Source organism: Triturus cristatus, chromosome 8 (assembly GCF_964204655.1).
Source record: "Triturus cristatus chromosome 8, aTriCri1.1, whole genome shotgun sequence".
NCBI classification, from domain to species: domain Eukaryota; kingdom Metazoa; phylum Chordata; class Amphibia; order Caudata; family Salamandridae; genus Triturus; species Triturus cristatus.
The window spans coordinates 294,715,270-294,732,370 of NC_140591.1; the positions used below are offsets into that span (position 1 = coordinate 294,715,270).

The 17,101-nt window shown below is 42.1% G+C and overlaps 1 protein-coding gene across 8 annotated transcripts in view; it reads left to right on the forward strand.

The window, feature by feature from the left end:
- PARP4 (poly(ADP-ribose) polymerase family member 4) overlaps window positions 1–17,101 on the forward strand; it is a 2,159,601-nt gene that overhangs the window by 1,023,581 nt on the left and 1,118,919 nt on the right. The window lies entirely within an intron of this gene.

Sequence of the window (17,101 nt, forward strand, 5' to 3'; positions counted from 1 at the left end):
TGATGGTAGAATGTAGTACCAGCTCATTCTGATCGACTGGTGCTAAAACACTGATTGATAGGGTTGAACGATTCTCTATGTCGCTGAGTTAAAAAAACATTTTTCAGGAAACGCGCAACAAACTTAAGTAGAGATGTGTTGTATGTTTATAGTTGTTCTGTTTGCTGTATTTCCCCTAGGTGTAAATTGTGCATATGCCACTTGGAAGAGTTTTTTTGTTATTGCCAATTTATGCACATCACAATTAACAGCTGATAACAGTATATTCTCTTATATCTCAAAGATTCTCTCAGCCCTCATCAGTCAAAAATGTAGGAATCAATCCTCTTCACCATCAATTCCTGGTAGAAAAAGTTACATTCTTAGGCTTATTGGTGTATGGTTTTATGTCTTCCTTCTTACCAACACCTTGCCTTTAAGCCACTCTCCTCTCTATCCTTCGGCCTGCAAGTTTGTATTTATTCCATTCCACTTTTAGATGTGTTTGGGGTCTGCTTCTCTCCCCACAATGCTGTCATATCTCTCTCCTGAACAACAATACATTTTTACACACCCATAGTCTCTGGAAGATAGTTTCTACTTACATCGAAGACATTTTGAGGTTTTGCTTCTCTCCATTGCAAGAAGTCTTTATAGTAAAGTGTTAGAAGTGTTTTCTAGGGCGGTAAGTGTTCTACTTATTTCCAAAGTCCTATGTCTGATTTTACGAATGTCATGTCCTTCACCCTTGCAGGGCCTCCTACCACTTGACTCCTACATGCACAGCCACGACCTGAGACCTCATCCACATCCCTCACTGTTATAAATTGGGTTCTTAGTTGGCAGAGGTGTGCATCCTGTTCAAGCAGGAATCACAATCCTAGACAGGGTAATACAGATGCACACCATAAATGAACCTATGTTCACCCTCTGGTAGCTTGGCGCGGAGCAGGCAGGCTTAACTTAAGAGTCAATGCGTAAAATATTTGTGCAACACAAGACACAGTAACACAATGAAAACACAACATAAAGACTCCACACCAGGTTAGAACAATAGATATGATTTTTATGAATAAACCAAGACCGAAATGACAAAAATCTAATGAGTATAAGTTTAGATTTGAATGTTTAAATATTAAATGTAAAAATAGCGCTTAGAAGCAATAAACGCCTATGGGGGTTATCTGGTCATGCTGAACTGGGGCAAAGTCCAGAGTTCAGGCTGACCGCAATGGAGTGTGGGCCGGATACAGGAGCGGCACAGGCCCGCTATATAAAGTACCTTGATCCAGGTCGCAATAGAAAGGTGTGTAGTGCAGCTGAGTGATATATCAGTGTTGATCCCGCAGTCGATGAGATGCATCAATTTTCTTCATGCAGTGGTGGCAATGCGCTTGTTCTGAAGCCGATGCTCCGAGCCAGGAGGCATTGAGTCCATAGATGATGCACCAGGTTTCTCCATGCACTCAAGGTGAAACACCAATATTCCCACACTGCATCTGCGACAATGCATTGGTTTTAATGCACTGTTTCTTTAAGGCAAAGCGCTGGTTCCGACTGCGATGTACCGTTTCTGCTTCCGCAACAGGGTTGATGCACCAGTTCTGCTAAACGCAGACTAGAGATGTCTATTTTACTGGAGCAAGCACCCGAGTCCACTTCCAATGGACCAGGCTCAGGAGCAGGTGATGGGACTTTGATATCCATGTGTCTCAAGCAACAGGAGGCAAGCCAGCAAGCCTTGGAGATCATTTGGGGTTCAAGGCAGAGTCCTGCTCTCCCTCAGCAGGACCAGAGGGCAACAGGCAGCACAGCAGAAAAGCAAAGAGCAGCGGTCCAGAAGAGTGACAATCCTTGTAGCAGCACAGCAGTTCTTCTGACAGAGGTTCTTTACAGGTCCAGAAGTGTCTGATTTGGTGGGGTCAGAGACCCAGTACTCATACCCAGCTGTGCCTCTGAAGTGGGGGATAATTTCAAAGAAGGGTCTTTGAAGTGCACAGAAGCCCTTTCTTCCTAGCCTTGGCTCCAGACTCACTACAGGTGGGGTAATCAACCCTTTGTGTGGGGACAGGATACTACCTATTCAGGTGTAATAGTCAGCTCCTTCCATCCTGCCCAGGGTGAGCCATCAGGATGCAAATGGGCACTTGGACACACCTAACCTTCCTTTGTTTGTGGCTGTCTAGAGGGAATGCACAAAGTCAAGCTGTCAACCACCCCACATGGGTATTGATGACAGGCTGCAGGCCCTCAGAGCTTTAGAGCAGAGCAATGTCCACTTTCTAAGAGTGACTATTATAATGTCAAATCCCACTTTACCAGCTAAGAGGATTTATCATTACCATTTGTAAGATATAAAACATGACAGAGCTACTCTTAAAAGTGTAATAAAGAATTCCAAATGATAACCCATGTGAGGAGTAGGCTTTACAGTAGTGAAAAACGAATGTAGATGTTTTTCACTACCAGGAGATTCAAAACTTAAAAGTACATGTCCTACCTTTACTTACTCAGCACCCCACCATATTGTCTACCTATGGCCTACCTTAGGGGTGACTTATGTGTAATAAAAGTGGAGTTTTAAGTCTTGGCAAAGGGTTTTAAATGCCAAGTTGAAATGGCACACACAGACTGCAGTAGGAGGCCCGAGACAGGTTTAAAGGACTACTTCTGTGGGTGGCACAATCCGTGCTGCAGGCCCTCCAATAGCATTTATTATACGGGCCCTGGGCACAGGTAGTGCACTCTACTAGGGATTTGCAGATAAATTAAATATCCCATTTGTGGATATAACAAATGTAACCATGTTTAGGGGAGATGCACATGCACTTCATCACTGGTCAGCAATGGTAAAGTGCTCAGAGTCCAAAGGCAAACAAAAAGAACCAGCAAAAAGAGGATGTAAGCAAGCAAATAGTTTTTGGGGGAAACCACCCTAAGGCCGACAGGTTTGACACTCACCTTTGGAGCTCCTCCTTCATCATTCTCCTACTTTTTAACAAAGACTAAAGACCATGGGTGGTCACAACGCGGTCGTTGTAACAACCTTGTTGTGATTGTATAGTGGTGTAAAACCACCCCAAACTACGTTGTAAATTAATATATTCATCTGGGAAATATGAAAGCATTTAGGAAAACACTGACTCAGTGAACATGCAGGGCTTCTCCCCCATTTCTAATTGTGTGCAGGCTCATGTGAGATTTCGATGAAGTATAAGGAATGATGCTTTATATGTTTGTGCTTTGTAGAAACCATTTATGATCATAGGATTATAGATCATACTTACTGCATTAATTGTGGTCATAGGGATCATTATTGCTAATATTTATTTTAGTTATTAGTTAGGAGCACTAGGGTATGACATGAATCTCAATCTGTAAGATCACAATCTATAAAATATTAAAGGGTCATGCTGCTAACAAGTAGAATAGGCCAGCTCGAAGGCACCGATAGATGCCTTTGTAGCTTCCTAGATGGGCAAGATGTTCACACATTAAGTTATTACGTGCACAAACATTTTGAAAATACAAGGCATTTATGTTCAAGCAGGTTTAGTTGAAAACATAGCCTGGCATACAAAGCATTCATACAATCATCTCATTCAACCTGCCAAGAATACATTTGGAGTAATGATGTGTATGTCTTAAAAATTAAAATGATTGAGGGGGGAAGCCCTAAACAGAAGAGTGACAAACCAAGGTCCAAAAGATTTTCCTAGGAGGGTGTTTTCATTGTGAAACCTGTTACATTTGGACAGGGATTTCCAAGCTGTATAGTACAATAGGCCATATTCATGGCTTGCAGGAAAAACAAATAATAAATGTAGGAAGCTGGCTCTGTATATACTATACCAAAGTGAGGTATAGTGTGCAGTGAGTCCCCAGAGGTATAGCAGAGGCTAAATTAGGTAAGTACTAACAGCTCTCTTTGCTGTAGTGTGGGCGATCAGTTAGGCTTATCCAAAGGGTGTGTTAAGCATTTATTGTATTCACTCAATCAAGACTGATGGCACACACTCAGAGACAGAATCCAGACCAATTGGGTAAGTATAAAAAAGGTATACTTGTATTTTATTTCTAGAACCAAGCAAGACTTGGAAGAGGTAGGTAAAATATACTTTCAATTGTAAACTTGTACATAGAAATGCAATTAAGGATGGATTTGCAGTTATTACAGGTTTGTATCCCTTTAAAATACAGTTTGAATTACACAGTAATCATTTTAGAATACCTTTTAGTTACTTTTGAATTACTTTCAGTACTGGGGGTGGTATGCCTAGATACCACACCTAGAGTTCTTACAATACACGGTACATAAGACTTTTTACACTTTGCAGTTTAGTTATTTTTTCTCCAGACAAACGTCAGTTCAATACTTAGAACATTTTAGGCCCGAAATCTCTCAACAGGGCTTCCTATGGGAGAAAAAGTATTAGCTTTTTCTCAAGTGAGTACACAACTTACGGGTGGGAGTTTTGAGGGTTAGGACCAAGGTTCCCCTAGGTCTAGATGGGCACCCCAGTTGCACCACCAGCGGCACTGGGGCGCCCAGGTGCAGAGTGCAGGGGCCCAATGTTAGCCAAAGGGGCTAAGGGGGCCTTCGGATAGGGACTGCTGATGAGCAGGCCACTCGGGTGTGGGAGCAAAGCTGGGGTTAAGGTCAGAACTTCAGGGCCAACAACGAGCACAGGAGCAGCTCCACCAGCGGCACTGGGGCGGCCGGGTGCAGGTTACAAAAAGGACGTCGAGCCTTGTGATTCTCAATAGAGACCTTTCGTTCTGTAAAGTTGCTGCAGGCTCGGGCAGGGAGACTTCCTGAAGGCGACCACTGACTGGAGAGGTAAGCTGAGATCTTGGGTGATGCCTGGACAGCTTTGGTTGGGCCACCCAAGGCCACGGGCATCTGGTGCAGGGTGTCCTCTAGAATCGGGTTTTCTTGCCAGCTCCGGTCGGGGGACTCTCAAGTTGAGGCTGTAGGCGTCTTCTTGAGGCTTGGGAGAGGTTGGGGATCACCAGATCCTAGGTCAGGATTGCTGGGGACACCTTCTCATGGTGTCAGGGCACTCGAACTCGGGCTGTGGCCATCGGGTGCAGAGTGGTGCAGAATCGCTGAGTCACCTAAATCCGGATTCTGGTCTTGAAGTCTTTGCTTGAGCAAATCCGGTGCTAACAGGAGACAGAGTCTGTAAGGTGAGTGCAGGGCAGGTCCTCTGGGCTCTGGGGGTCTACTGGCTGCTAGACCCTCTGGTTTCTTTGCTGTAGGCAGGTCGGAGTCGGGACAGGCCTGTAGTACTGGGACCAAAGCAGTAGGTGTCCTCTTCTTCCTGGGTCAGCATGGCTCTTCGATCCTTATTCTTTCTTCCTCAAATCTGCCTTCTGTGTTCAGAGCTTCCCCCTAAATACTGTATTTAGGGGGGCAGTTTTAGGGGTTTCAAGGTAGTAGCTAATGGGCTACTGACCTTAGGGTGACTAGAACTTTGGTGTGCTCACCCCACGTGGGGGAGAGGACACAATCCCTAATCCTGAATGGGAAGTGCCTGCCATCTGCAAAATGGCTGGCACTGAAGGGTGGGCTTCACCTCGCCTTCCTCACCGGAGGGGTGAGATTGGCAGAGGTGGGCACACCTTCTGGGCTGTTCTAATTTTTCCCACTTGTCTTCCTGCTGAAAAGGTCCTGCTATTAGGGCCAGTCCCTAATAGCAGGAGAGGCTGGGGTGTTGTTGCAAAGGTGGCAAGGCCTTTGAGACTCCTCTGCCTCAGATGGCTCTTCCTGGCCTGGGGGAAGTGTGAACACCTCTGCCCAGGAAAGGCTTTTTTTCTGGGCCTACGGAGCTAAGGCTCCCACCTCAGGGGTCGACAAAAGTGTCTTGTGGTGTCAGGCTGGTGTTTACAAGTCTGGTAACCCACCAGAGGCTGGTTGTTTTTCAGGGGGCATCTCTAAGATGTCCTCTGAGTGCATTGTACAATAAATCCCACACTGGCATCAGCGTGTGTTTAATGTGCTGAGAAGTTTGATACCAAAGTTCCCAGAAGTCAGTAAAAGCCACTATAGTGCTGTGGAGTTTGTAAAGGCAAAATCTCAGACCATATACTCTTTATGGCTTTACTGCACTTACAATGTTTAAGAATGGACTTAGACACTGTAGGGGTTCAGTGCTCATGCAATTGTACCCTCACCAGGGGTATTGTGCACCCAGCTAGAGGGGTGACTTACCTATACCATAGGCAACAGGTTGCAGGCATGGCACACAGGTATGTGTGCCATGTCAACTCTTCACTTTTCCCTGCACCCAAGCATGTAGCCTGCAATGGCAGTGTGTGTGTGTTAAGGTACAGGACCTCTAAGGGTGGCACAATGTGTGCTGCAGCCCTTAGAGGCCTTCCCTGGCCACAGTGCCTTTGGTACCCATGGTACCTTTTACAAGGGACTTACATGTGGCCAGAGAGGTGCTAATTGTGGGTACAAATGTAGTTTTGAGAAAGTACACAGGTCCTGGGAACCTGATTGGCAGGGACCCAGGCAACATCAAGTCAACGTGTATCAGAAATCTGGCAAAAATAGGGGGGGTTACTGCACAGAAACCCACTTTCGTATAGTAAATGTTGGTAATGTCCCGAGTAGCTTTGCTTTTATTTGTTCAGCATAGAATGCAATAACATGTGGGTATGATAGTGAGTCTGTAGACAGCATGGAAGCAATTATTTGGGTGGGGAGTTATCTAGGGGAAAGTCATTAAATCATTGGGAAAGGTAAGTATATAATGGAGGGGACGCCAAGGCTTGTTTGTGTTGGAGTTCAGAGTCTTGTAATCTAATTCCTTGAGAGTTGTTTATGGACAAATGGTAGGCTATGCAAGTTGTCAGAGTTGTTATGTCTTGTGGTTTGAGTTGCAAGCTCACGTAAATAGTTCCATAGGTTCATCTAGAGAAAATGAGAACAAGAAAAGTAAGAGAAATCTTCTGTGGTCAGACTGTGAAAGTGATGTAGAGTGGATAGTGAATTACTGTGTATTTTTTTGTGTGACTGTGAAAAATAAGGCTGTTTTTAGATCAGTGGTTTTATTTAAGGGTCAACATATTCTAAAAACAAAGACCGCAGTACCCAGACCATAGGTAGTCCTTCGCAGTTCTTTTCTCTGTGCATTATTTCCTCCTAAAACCTCAATAGGTGTCTCTTCGTCTTTTAATTCCTCATGAAGACTCACCAGCATTTTCTTAGTATTTTATTTCCTCATGACGTCACCCGTGCATAGAGGATGCATTTTCTGTTCGCATGGCTCCACGGCAAGCTGTGGCTTGATATATAGAGTCCAGAATTCCCTTACTATAGGGTCCCTCCAGTCCCTGGTCACTATACGTTTCTTTACTCAGGATATAGAAATGTCGAGACTTGGCAAGTTAATCTTAGAGAACTGTAGGGCAAAGATGAGGAAATATCCGAAGGGAGTTCAGGTCTCCAGCACAAATCCTCTGTCCTTGTTCTCAGGAAGAGTCCTCCTTCCTCCCATATCTTGCCTGTAAGGAAAAGATGAGGAGCCCTCAGGAGGAAGTCCAGGTCTTAAGCATATCTGCCCTGAACTCAAAGACGTATATAGGATTAGAGATAAACCACCACATTTAGCCTAGCATGGATTTTGAATTGCATCTGAGAGATAGTGAGCCTGTAAGTATTGGCCTGTGTCAATAGTAGCCCTGGATTGTATATTCAAGCTGTATGTACCCTATAGGAAGAGGCAAGTAAGTGCGTATGGGTTATCGCGTCAGCAGGAAATGGGCAAGGGGTGTCCTGTGTGATGTGGCATCTTTCTTGAATGCCAGGTCATTGGGAACCCTTTCCCTGCCCAACCATGACAAGTTGACCTGCTTTCAACAGTGTCACTGTTCTTGAACTGGTGCCTCTAGTTTGGAGAATGTTGCCCAAAGGCGTAGGAAGCAAATCCAATCACTTAGGTATCTGTAAACACATGCTTATTTTATTTTTTAACTGGACTGAGAGTGTCACCACCAATAATACCATAGGAGACAATGAGCTTCTGCTCTGCCGTCTTTAACTCAGCCTCCAGTAAAGATACAATTTTAGCAATTAACCAAGGAAGCCCCTGGCAGGGTCCACTTGTTTAAACATGTATCACTTTCCCAGAAACTCGACCTTCGCCCATTTGGGAAAGCTCACAAATGCCATAATGCCCTTTGCCTTTTTTTATCATGGACAACGGTCCTTGTCAGAGGTCAATAAAGTTAAATAAATATAGAACGGAATCAATTCTATATATTGACTATCCCGCCTGATAGTGGGATTTAATCCAATTTTTTCTTAGTTATCAAAGCACAAGAAAATACACAGTGGGATACAGTCCTGTAGCCAGAGACATAAAGGTGAGGTCGTTTGTGAAGACTTGGTGACATGTGAACAGAAGAACAAAACATTCAGGCAAAACAAAACAAAAAGCTTGTTTGAAAATGTAAAGGATGAAACAAGCGTAATAATAAGCCCAGCCGTGACACAGGTTTAAAGAAATAATTTGTGTGCACGCTGTTTACAGAGGTAGACAACATTTCAATCCCGTTTACACGAATAGTGGGATCATTATCAGGACAGACGATAAGTGCCTGAACAACATGTGTGCCTATCTCAGTCGTGGTTTTTAATTTCCAAGCGCGATTGAGAAAAACACAGAGGATGCGGAAGGTGTGTTGGGAGCAATGACCAACAACAGACAACCTTTATGAAAGCAAATTAATGCAAGGCCGATGGCGGGGAATCTGGTGGCAAGGGTTGAAAGGTTTCCGGGGGCGGGGAAAGTCGGTACGTGATCCCCAGGGTGTTAACCGATTTGGTGACAACCAATTTGGGCGAAACAACAGCCTCAATTTTGACAAAATAGATGTCGCCGAGTGCTGGGGGTCTTAAAACAGTTGAATACTGTTTAGATGGCGCTCAGTGGCTCAATGGTGCCCTTTGCCGCCATTTGTTTCTGCACCTCCATAAGACCATTCTTTGTGGCTAGAGATTCAGGGCTTAAGCCATGGATGAGCCGGAGCCGATTTTAACTCAGTTTCACTTATTTCTTCTCAAATAAAACCTTCAAATTCTAAATAACGATCATGGTGCCTCCTCCATTGTTGTCGTCTCTGAGCTTTGAGCTGTAGCTGAAATGCACCACTCACCTCCTGCTACACTGACACGTTTTCTTGCCCAAACAAGTCACCTTTGGGATGCTCTTCACAGGTTATCCAGTTAATAAATTTTAACATTCAACATTGTGAAGACCTCAATTGAACTGACTCTAAACAAGGGCTGTCCGCGTCACCCAACTGATACTCCCAGGTCCAAAGTCAGCACTCTCCCTTCTCATGCTCCTTTTCATGCTAAATTCTTTTAAATCTGCCCTTTATGTTCTCTAGATTCCTTTCCACAGCCCTCACTGCATTTTCATTATTTTATGTCTTTGACGCCAAGTCTACTCAAAGGGCATTCTCTCCATGTGTGAGTCCCAAGGTGTCTAAGGATGGTCCTTACTGTGCCTACCTACACATGGCTGAAATCATGTCTCTTTGCATCTCTTTCCCTCAGACACTGTGATTCCTTGAGCAGATGTGGTTGGGCATTAAGGATAAAAACGTTTAAAGAGGTCATAGGTATGCACAATCTAACACTAGTTTCTTCCGGTAGTATATCCACTCCTAGGTGTCACCCCTACAAGCCTTGCTTCAGGATCATGATCTGGTGCATGTAGTTGTCCTTGTGGGCACCGACAGCACCTGGAGGTTTTGGGTCTATCTTTCACCACTAGGGGTTCATGGTCTCTTGTGAGCTCCTCCACTCACACTCCTCCCCACTTTCTATATTTAGCCTGCTGTGGCTCTGGTTATGCCATGGTCGCCTTTGATTTGCTAAAGCTTGACTGACTGGTAGTTCCCAGAGCACTCCTATCTCCCACTGAGAAGGATGTTCTGTTGCGGTATTGCCACTGCCGACTCTGCCTATCCTCGTGCGAAATGTACACCACTAATTTTAGGCCAGGTGAGAAGGAAACGGATGCCACAGAAGACTTTTCCATCAGAGAAGGCTCCCGTGTTTGCCTCGTGTGGGGCACCTCTGTTTCTCTGACACCTTTGTACCACTTTGTTTGCCATAAGTTGGCAGGGTATGCTCAGACGTGAGTCTGATAGAGATCAGGGTGTATATAATATCCCTACTTCCACGAATAGAGTAATCTCACAGTTACACGCACATACATTCTTCATACACTAGGGCCCATTTCACTAACATACGCTCAAATACTCTATCAGCAATAACCTGTGGAAAGAAAAATTCCTAAACACCCTGCATCTATATCGGGGTCGATAAGATCTAGTTATTGAGACTGTCCTTAAACATAATCTAAACAATCTATACAATAATAATCAAAATAGGATACTCAATAATTGACAAGAAATAATTACCAACACCATATTCAAAATTATATTGCTTTATCTAAAATTAGTCAAAGAAATCAATCAGAATAAATCATTTTTCTCATAGTTACCTATTCTAGCTAAATGTCAGAACGGGTCAGGACAAGTCTCTCGGTAAAGTCTCTCAAGACGAAGTCCTCTCAGCAACAATCTTCACCAACGCAGATTCGGAACGCGGCAAAGGCAAATGGCAAGTGGCAAAAACCCTCTCTAGGCTAGCAATTCTTATAGTAAATCAAACAAAGAAAAATATAATTTGTATTGACTTCTTCCGTCAAACCTCTGAGCAAAGCGAGAAGGAAAGGATGTAGCATCGCTACATTTGAAAATCTCCGCTCAGGAAAAATCACAAAATAAACATAACGGAACAGGAACCAAAAAATACATTTGTATCTTGTAGTTTCCACGTCTCCTCGGCAATGAGATCATAATTCAGAGTCTTTCTTTAAAGCTCCTTTGTTTCCCAAAGCTGCCAAGGACGCTTCATTTCATTTGGAGATCGCCCAAAACTGCTGCTGTCCTCACGGAAAGTTTTAACCAGGCAAAGCAAGGACTGTGGTCAGCTGACTTCAGGACCATATTCAGCAAGGCTCTCTCTCATCACAGTTTTCTACTCGAGGCCAGGCTTTACATATCGGCCATCTTTATTTAGGCCACAATAGGCCACAATAGACCATCTTAATTAAAAGAAACAAAAACAACGTTACCACAGCATAGTTATTGAACAGTGTTAACCCCACTAATACCCTTATGTGTATGCAATTATCTAGCTCTTGCAACATAGGAAAGCATTAATTCGAAAAGCGTTTTGTGCTTAAAATAAAACAACACACAGCAATCTTTAAACATGTAAACACGCACATTATTATTAAACAGCACACTTATGCGTTCCCACGTGTAATTCTCTCTTGTTAAAACAAACGAGTTGATTAGTATAAACACTTACACAAGACAAATAATTAATAATTAATAAATTAATATAACAAATAGACATGCCAGAGCTTCAAAACCCAGTTAATTTTCAAACTGAAAACTCTGCTCTAGCAATCCCCCCTTTGGTGATTTTATCACCAAATAAACCCCCAAAAAAATGTGTGAAAATTTAGTCCCATTTTAGGAGAAATCGGAAATGTCTTTTCCTCCTTACACAACACTACACACCAGTCACTCTTTCATCATCCCTCTTTGTTTCTAAATAAACACTCTCCCTCAATTCTTCTAATTCAATTTCTTGTGGTTCTCTTTTCAACCTTTTGTTTTTCTTTTCTTTATTCAATTTCTTCTTCCCTCCCCTGTTTTTACAACACACACACACTAATCTCAGTATCAATAAAGCAATAATTATACAAGTTAAAGGAAACAATATTCTACCTATAATAGTACTACCTATTTTTGCAATAAAATCTTTAACAGCTATCACCTTATTAGCTATTTTAGTCCATAAACTCTCAGCTTCAAGTGGTACTAATTCTTCATGCAAATCAGTAATATTTTTGATATAGACCTTCAGGTCTTTGCTTTCGTCTGGAATGTAAGTACAACAATGTTGAACTTTCAGCATTCCACAAACTCCACCCTCCTTGGCCAATAAAATATCAAGGGCAAGTCGATTTTGCATTGACATGGCACGTACGGCACTTAATTCCGTATTCACTAAAAGAAACCCTCCAGCGGTATTTGTCGATAAGCGATCCACCACTGTTGACAGTTTCCGAATTCCATAGGCATTTAAAGAAATTCCCACTGCTGGAATTAAAACAGCAAAAATATCACCCACTATTTCAGACCAAGTTTCTCTCTTGAAACGCATTAGTAAATTAATATGTTCTACATCTCTTATTTTATCTATATGGAAAATCTTTGGAAAGACCAGGCCCACATAACACGTGCCATACCAATGGTCAGGCAACTTGTAATAAGCCTTGTTCCCACAAACATAATACACTCCTGGAAAAACTGTATCTTCTCCACCTCTGAAACCCCAACCTGTTGCAATGAAGTATGTATCATGGCACTCACTAGTCCCAACAAAATATGTATCACATTGGGATTTCCTCCTTGTAATGCATAGCTTACCCTTCTGTGGTACATCTAGAGCTAAAGTTGGACTAACCCCATTTCTCAATTCTTTTCCCATTTCAATGTCCCAAATTGTCTCACTCACTTTATATTTCCCTGCTTTCTCATGCATGTTCAATCTCCTTTCCTCTACCATATCCAGGAAAGCTTTTTCCTCTTCTCTCAAACTGCAAGTTAAATTATTCTTAAAAATGTAATCTAATGTTAATCCCTTCTCTTCAATACAAATTTCACCAAAAGTGTTAGCTTCTTTAGCTGGATTCAGCTCTTTGTTCATTGGCAAATGCCCAAAAATACTATCTCTGTTAGACATCTTATAATCTATTTTCCCTAACAAATAGAAAACACTACTTAGTATACTACATGAAATACCATATGTAGCTGGCAAATGATGATAAGTAACACCCTCTGAAACGGATGCAGGTAATTGCATACAAACGTAGCAATCCCTAACTTCCATTGTTTTCACATATTCATACAACAACTTCGAAAAAACATTACTAGAAAAATTATTAATTGACCTATCTTTGTGCATGTAAGTATTACTAATTCTAGTCGGAACTACTTTTTGCGAATTCTTCTCTAAATCTGTCATATTTTCTGTATGCATCTCAAATGTAACTTTAAAAGTAACTAATAAAACTAAAACTCCCCACAGTAGCATTAATAATCCAATACAGCAGCAGCACATTCTACACCATCTTTTAAAGAAGGCACATCTACTTTGATTATCCTCTATGTTAGCCATGTTACTACTTTGACCTTGTCTTTTGACTTAGCCTCTACTACTCCACTACTGTAATTCCCAACTTTGGATTACTTCAGACAACTGAATTTCAGACTTTCTCCTTTCACTTTTTTCTCCAAGTGATTTCTCAGTTCACTCAATTTGGATATTCATCAGTTTTCACTCCTTCTTCTTCAGTAACATCAAATTGTATCAGATCATCAACAACATCTTGTGCATCTGACTCATCTCCAATGTCAGTCAAGATAACTTTTAAGATTCCTTCTTTTTCCTCAACCACTTTTCTCAAGATCCCCTCCGGATTATCTCGAGTCACTGTTTCTTCTTCTCCTTCTTCAGACAGTGCCACATAAGACCATTCCGGTGATCTGTACTTTGGTTGGGTCTTCTTATTCTTTTTATTTCCTCAGGTTCTCTTGATTCTTCTTGCTCCTTTCTTTTTACTTCATTTTGACTCGATACTTCATTCACTTGTTCAGCTTTTGATGTATTTGCTCTTATTACTCTGTATCTCAATCTCTTTACTCTGTTGTTAGGCCAACGATCTCCTCTTATCACCTTTTTCGGCCTAATTTCTTTATTATTTCTTTCTCCAATCAAAGTTCTCTTTCTCAGAACTCGACCCTCTGTTTGTTCATTCTCACTCTCATCCAATTCTGTTTCAAGTGCCTTCTGTTTTCGTTTTCTAGCAGTTTTCTTTTCTTCCACAGTTTCTTTCACCACTATTTGAGACTTCCCTACTCCTATCCCTCCTCGGGTCTCCGACACGCAATCTTCTTGCTGTCTACTTGTCCCTTCACCTAGCTTGTCAAGAATGTTCCCTACACCTCCTCGGGGGTCTTCCGCAATCTGTCCCTCTCTATCTTTTTCTGACCCTGTTTCTTCAGGTATAATCTCAAGTGGTTCTTCAGTCTCCTCCTCTTCTGATTCAGGAGTAATCTCTGTGGAATTGCTCTTTTCTTTTCTTTTTTCTTCACTGCTTTTTGAAATTTCAGGCTCTCTTACAGAATCTGATCTCCTTTCTGAGACTCCCAATGGTTCTCTTGGAGCTTTTCCTGCTTCTTTTCTTACTGGTTCTGGGTCTTCATCATCACTAGAATCCGATTCTTCAAAGTACTCTTTACCAGTTCCCTCTTTTGGGTTTGGAACTCTCAGAGTATGACTCGCATGCACCCAGTTTTTCACACCAGCACATTTCACTGCAGTTGTCGTAGTTAGAATGACTTGTCTCGGCCTTCTCCACCTTGGAACTAAGCAATTTCTTCTTCTGTGCACCTTAATCCTCACCCAGTCTCCTGGACTCAGATCATGAGCTTGCTTCTTCTCAAGTGTGGTAGCTTCTTCTCCAACCTGGTGAAACACAGAATGAACTGCGTCAGCCAGGCCTTTACAGTAATCCAAAATCATGTCATCAGTTATTGTCATCAACTTATTGACAGGTACAAATGCATGGCGCATTGCACGTCCCATGATTATTTCGTGCGGACTTAAACCAGTAGTTCTATCTGGAGTAGATCTAATAGTCATTAGCACTAGAGGCAAGACGTCCGGCCATTTCATGCCAGTGGCTAAGCACATTTTACCAATCCTGTTTTTGATTGTGCCATTTATCTGCTCAACCACACCAGAAGCCTCTGGTCTGTATGCACAATGTAGCTTCTGCTGTATGCTTAATGCTTCACAAATCAAACTCATGAGTTCATTATAGAAGTGTCCACCTCTATCAGACTCAATCGTTACTGGAAACCCATACCTAGGAATCAACTCCCTTAACAGTAATTTTGCCACTGTTACTCCATCATTTCTCCTAGTCGGATAAGCTTCAACCCATCTTGAAAACAAACAGACTACCACTAGAACATACCTCAGTCTATTCACTTGGGGCATTTCAATGAAATCAATCTGCGTTCTTGTAAAAGGACCTCCTTCTCTGCCTATTGTCCCCAGACTCACCACTGTCTTTTTCCCAGTGTTAAATTGCTGACAAATCAAACACCTTTGACAGATGCTTTCTGCAATTGTCCTGAACTTTGCATTGTACCAGGTCTGCTTAAACGACCTAATCATCGCATCCCTCCCCAAATGTCCCTGGCCATAATACATCCTTGCCATTGACGACAAAATGGAGTTTGGCATTACTGGTCTGCCATCCCTATAGACCCAAACATGGTCTGTTTCTCTTGGGGCACATCCTGCCTTAATCCAATCTTTTTTCTCTTCCTCTCCTGCCTCATCCTGCAACTGCTTCACTTCATCCCATGTCTCTAAGGCATTAGTAAACATCACAGAGCAAAAAGACATTTCCCCCTCTCGTTCCCTATTAATAGACTGATTGGATTTCGCACAGTATTGAGCAATGTCATTCGCATAACGGTTTCCAACCGTTATAAAATCCTCCCCTTGTCCATGGGCAGCACACTTTACAACTGCTAACTCCTAGCAGAGTGGCGTAGCGGAAGCGTGCTGTGTCGGTAACCCAGCTGACGATGAATTGAAACCATCCTCTGCTACCAGGAAATTGATAGAGATCAGGGTGTATATAATATCCCTACTTCCACGGATAGAGTAATCTCACAGTTACACGCACATACATTCTTCATACACTAGGGCCCATTTCACTAACATACGCTCAAATACTCTATCAGCAATAACCTGTGGAAAGAAAAATTCCTAAACACCCTGCATCTATATCGGGGTCGATAAGATCTAGTTATTGAGACTGTCCTTAAACATAATCTAAACAATCTATACAATAATAATCAAAATAGGATACTCAATAATTGACAAGAAATAATAACCAACACCATATTCAAAATTATATTGCTTTATCTAAAATTAGTCAAAGAAATCAATCAGAATAAATCATTTTTCTCATAGTTACCTATTCTAGCTAAATGTCAGAACGGGTCAGGACAAGTCTCTCGGTAAAGTCTCTCAAGACGAAGTCCTCTCAGCAACAATCTTCACCAACGCAGATTCGGAACGCGGCAAAGGCAAATGGCAAGTGGCAAAAACCCTCTCTAGGCTAGCAATTCTTATAGTAAATCAAACAAAGAAAAATATAATTTGTATTGACTTCTTCCGTCAAACCTCTGAGCAAAGCGAGAAGGAAAGGATGTAGCATCGCTACATTTGAAAATCTCCGCTCAGGAAAAATCACAAAATAAACATAACGGAACAGGAACCAAAAAATACATTTGTATCTTGTAGTTTCCACGTCTCCTCGGCAATGAGATCATAATTCAGAGTCTTTCTTTAAAGCTCCTTTGTTTCCCAAAGCTGCCAAGGACGCTTCATTTCATTTGGAGATCGCCCAAAACTGCTGCTGTCCTCACGGAAAGTTTTAACCAGGCAAAGCAAGGACTGTGGTCAGCTGACTTCAGGACCATATTCAGCAAGGCTCTCTCTCATCACAGTTTTCTACTCGAGGCCAGGCTTTACATATCGGCCATCTTTATTTAGGCCACAATAGGCCACAATAGACCATCTTAATTAAAAGAAACAAAAACAACGTTACCACAGCATAGTTATTGAACAGTGTTAACCCCACTAATACCCTTATGTGTATGCAATTATCTAGCTCTTGCAACATAGGAAAGCATTAATTCGAAAAGCGTTTTGTGCTTAAAATAAAACAACACACAGCAATCTTTAAACATGTAAACACGCACATTATTATTAAACAGCACACTTATGCGTTCCCACGTGTAATTCTCTCTTGTTAAAACAAACGAGTTGATTAGTATAAACACTTACACAAGACAAATAATTAATAATTAATAAATTAATATAACAAATAGACATGCCAGAGCTTCAAAACCCAGTTAATTTTCAAAC